General features: G+C 46.9%; 1 pseudogene; it reads left to right on the top strand.

Annotated features, from left to right (window-relative positions):
- Window positions 1–1145: 1145 nt before the first annotated feature.
- Window positions 1146–3254, top strand: LOC122690127 (annotated as a pseudogene).
- The last annotated feature ends 1564 nt before the right edge of the window (window positions 3255–4818 follow it).

The following is a 4818-nucleotide window of genomic DNA, read 5'->3' as shown; positions in this document are numbered from 1 at the left end:
TCCCTCTTCCCTGTCCCCACTGGTAACCACTAGTTTGTTTTCTGTATCTGTGAGTCTATTTCTGTTTTGTTATACTCATTCACTTGCTTTATTTTTTAGATTCCATATACAAGTGACAACATACAGTATTTTCTTTTGTCTGATTTATTTTACTGAGCATAATACCCTCCAGATCCACCCATGTTGTTACAGGTGGCAAAAATTCATTCTTTTTTATGCCCGAGTAGTATTCCATCACACATATACAATATATGCCACATCTTTATCCATTCATTTGTTGTTGAACACTTGGGTTGCTTCCACATCTTGGCTATTGCAAATATTGCTACTATGAACATTGGAGTGCATGTATTTTTTCTCTTTTAGGAGTGCATTATCTTCTTATTTTTATTGAAGTATAGCTGCTTTACAATGTTGTGTTAGTTTTTGGTATGCAGCAAAGTGATTCAGTTACACTCTTTTTCATATTCTTTCCCATTATGGTTAATTTCAGAATCCTGAATATAGTTCCCTATGCTATACAGTAGAACCTTGTTTATTTTATACATGTATGTTTTTAAATTAGTGTTTTTTTTCCTTTAGAAAAATACTCAGAAATGGAGCTGCTGAATCATATTGTATCATTTTGAATTAGCATATTCATTTTCTTTGGCTATATACCCAAAAGTGGAATTACTGGATCATTTGGTAGTTTTATTTCTAGTTTTTTGGATATCTCCATACTGTTTTCCAAAGTGGCTGCATCAATTTACCTTCCCACCATTTCCAGTATACCAGAGATCCCTTTTAAGAAACTAGATCTTAATTTTCTGCACCACAAATAGAAATGATAATTATGTGACATGATAGAGGTGTTTGCTAATGCTTTAGTGGTAATCATATTGCAATATATAAATGTATCAAACTGACACATTGTCACCTGAAATTTGCACAATGGGTGGCGGGACGTGGGGCTGTGCACGCGGGAAGAGCCTGCCCAGCGACCCGGCCTGGCCCCCGCCCGCCCACCGTGCACCCCATCCCTGGCACTCCCAATGCTTGGGCGCAGGCAGCTGCGCGGCTTCAGCTCGAGGAGATCCCCAGTGCGCCCTGCATCTGCATGCCCACCCAGGAGTTTTGGGGTGAACCAACAGGGCTAGGTCAGCATGGCAGAAACCCTGGAGTTCAACGACGTGTATCAGGAGGTGAAAGGCTCCATGAATGACAGTCAGCTGAGGTTGAGCCGCCAGGGCATCAACTTTAAGAACAGTAAGACGGGCAAAGTGGACAACATCCAGGCCAGAGAACTAACAGAAGGCATCTGGCACCGGGTAGCTCTGGGCCACGGGCTTAAACTGCTCACGAAGAACGGCCATGTCTACAAGTACGACGGCTTCCAAGAATTGGCATTTGAGAAACTTTCTGATTTCTTCAAAACTCACTATCACCTGGAGCTAATGGAGAACGACCTATGTGTGAAGGGTTGGAACTTGGGAACTGTGAAGTTTGGTGGGCAGCTGCTTTCCTTCGACATTGGCGACCAGCTGGTCTTCGAGATCCCTCTCAGCAACATGTCCCAGTACATCACAGGCAAGAATGAGGTGACACTGAAATTCCACCAGAATGATGACGCGGAGGTCTCTCTCATGGAGGTGTGCTTCTACATGCTGCCCACCCAGGAAGATCGTGTGGACCCCGTTGAGGCCTTCGCCCAGAACATACTGTCAAAGGCGGACGTGATCCAGGCCACTGGAGACAACATCTGCATCTTCCGGGAGCTGCAGTGTCTGACTCCCCGAGGTCACTATGACATCTGCATCTACCCCACCTCCCTGCACCTGCACGGCAAGACCTTCGACTACAAGATCCCCTACACCCCGGTGCTGTGGCTCTTCCTGTTGCCCTACAAGGACCAGCACCAGATGTTCTTTGTGATCAGCCTGGACCCCCGCATCAAGCAGGGCCAGACCCATTACCACTTCCTCATCCTCCTCTTCTCCAAGGACGAGGACATCTCCTTGATGCTCAACATGAACGAGGAGGAAGTGGAGAAGCGCTTCAAGGGGTGGCTCACCAAGAACATGTCGGGATCCCTCTATGAGATGGTCAGCCGGGTCATGAAAGTGCTGGTGAACCACAAGATCACGGTCCCCGGCAACTTCTAAGGGCACTCAGGGGTCCAGTGCATCACCTGCTCCTACAAGGCCAGCTCAGGGCTGCTGTACCCCCTGGAGCGGGGCTTTATCTACATCCACAAGCTGCCCGTGCACATCTGCTTTTACGAGATCTCCTTTGTCAACTTCGCCCATGGTACCACCACACGCATTCCTTTGACTTTGAAATTGAGACCAAGCAGGGCACCCAGTATACCTTCAGCAGCATTGAGAGGGAGGAGAATGGAAAGCTGTTCGACTTTGTCAATGCCAAGAAACTCATCAAAAACCAAGGACTGAAAGAGGGCATGAACCCCAGCTACGATGAATACAGACTCGGAGGAAGACCAGCATGATGCCTACTTGGAGCGGATGAAGGAGGAGGGCAAGATCCAGGAGGAGAACGCCAATGACAGCAGCGATGACTCCAGAGAAGAGACTGATGAGTCATTCAACCCGGGTGAAGAGGAGGAAGATGTGGCAGAGGAGTTTGACAGCAACGCCTCTGCCTGCTCCTCCAGTAATGAGGGTGATAGTGATCGGGAAGAGAAGAAGGAAGCAGCTTAAAAAGGCCAAGATGGCCAAGGACTGCAAGAGTCGCAAGAAACCCATGGACGTAAAGAAGGGCAAAGACCCTAATGCCCCCAAGAGACCCATGTCTGCCTACATGCTGTGGCTCAACGCCAGCCAAGAGAAGATCAAGTCAGACCATCTGGGCATCAGTATCACAGATACTGCCACAAAGGCAGGTGAAATCTAGAAGGGAATGTCCAAGGAGAAGAAAGAGGAGTGGGATCGCAAGGCTGAGGATGCCAGGAGGGAATATGAAAAAGCCATGAAAGAATATGAAGGGGGCTGGGGAGAGTCCTCTAAGAGGGACAAGTCCAAGAAGAAGAAGAAAGTCAAGGTGAAAATGGAGAAGAAATTCACACCCTCCAGGGGTTCATCACTGAAGTCTTCATCAAGGCAACTGAGCGAGAGCTTCAAGAGCAAAGAGTTTGTGTCCAGTGATGAGAGCTCTTCTGGAGAGAACAAGAGCAAAAAGAAGAGGACTCTGAAGAAGAGGAACTAGCCAGTTCTCTCCCCAGCTCAGAAGACTCCGCCTCAGGATCTGATGAATAGAGAGGAAGAAGATTCTGTCTCCTGGGGCTTGCCCAGTCCCAGCCCCAGTCTCCCCACTCATGTTTTGGTACCCGTTTTCTCCTATGAAATGTAGTCCTTGGACTCTGTGCCATCTGAACAAGCTTTCCTGCTAGCCTGCACTTCCCTGGGGCCTTAGGAGAGGTGTCTCACCCTGAGGCTTCAGAAGATGGATCTTTATAATCCAGGGAGACATTGGGTGGGGCCTGATCCCAACACGCCTCCTGCCCTTCTGACCTTTGGGATGTAGCTGCTGCTTGTCCTGTACAAGTTGCTGCAGGCAGGGGTCCTGTGAGGGCAGGTCTGTAGCTCCTAACCAGGGCCTATTCCTACATTTATTTTGTATTTCTGGTCTGTGAAAAATGACCATTTAATAAAGGGAACTGACTTGGGAAAAAAAATTTGCACAATGGTGGATAGGCCAATTATGGGTTTCTCAGGTGGTGCTAGTGGTAAAGAACGCACCTGCCAATGCAGGAGACATAAGAGGCACAGGTTCAATGTCTGGGTTGGGAAGATCCCCTGGAGGAGGGCATAGCAACTCACACCAGTATTCTTGCCTGGTGAATCCATGGACGGAGAAGCCTGCAGTGCAAGAGGTCCAAAGAGTCCAACACCACTGAAGTGATTTAGCACACATACACTCATTGGCCAATTATATCTCAGCTATAATTTTGAAAATACATTAATAAAATGAAAGTCCCAGAACTGGGATTGGTTGAGAGGGAGCAGGGATGTATGTGAGGGTAAGAAAGGAAGGGAGACACAGGAGGGACGGTATAGGAGAAAGTGGGAGGAGGGTCAGCCTCTGACATACAGATGACAGTGCAGTGTAGGAAGCAGGTCAGAGAGTGTGGGTTATTCTTTTGTGTGGGCTGCTGATGACACTAATTTTTAAAAGCGGTGAGAATAAGTGGAAGCAATATAAATGTCCACCAACAAATGAATGGATAAACAAAATGCCATATATTCATACAATGGAGTATTATTTAGCCTTTAAAAAGAAGGAAATTCCTATACATGTTATAAGGCAGACAGCAGACATAGCCTTGAGGACTAAGTGGTTAACTGAAATAGGCCAGTCACCAAAAGATAAATACTGTGTAATCCCACTTACCTGAGGTATCTAGAGTAGTCAAAATTAAGAGACAGAAGGCAGAATGGTGGCTGCCAGGGGTTGAGGGGAGGGGGAATCGGGGAGATGTTGATGAATGGATGTAGAACTTTGGTTTTGTGAGATGAAAAAGTCCTAGAGGCTGGTTACATAACATGACTAAACTGTACACTTGAAAATATTAAATTGGTAAGTAAGGTTCCATCTCTCTGATCCTTAAGGAGTGATGGGCTGTTCCAGGCAGGGTGGTAGGACAGGATATGACATCCAGTATTTGAGTACGGATGTGAGAGTTGGACATAAAGAAGGCTGAGCGCCAAAAAAGTGATGCTTTTCAACTGTGGTGTCTGAGAAGACTCTTGAGAGTCCCTTGGGCAGCAAGGAGATGAAACCAGTCAATCCTAAAAGAAATCAACCCTGGAAGGACTGATG

The sequence above is a fragment of the Cervus elaphus genome, chromosome X (assembly GCF_910594005.1).
Source record: "Cervus elaphus chromosome X, mCerEla1.1, whole genome shotgun sequence".
Taxonomy (NCBI): Eukaryota; Metazoa; Chordata; class Mammalia; order Artiodactyla; family Cervidae; genus Cervus; species Cervus elaphus.
The sequence above is the reverse complement of the archived record's forward strand: the minus strand, read 5'-3'. Positions and strand labels throughout refer to the sequence as shown.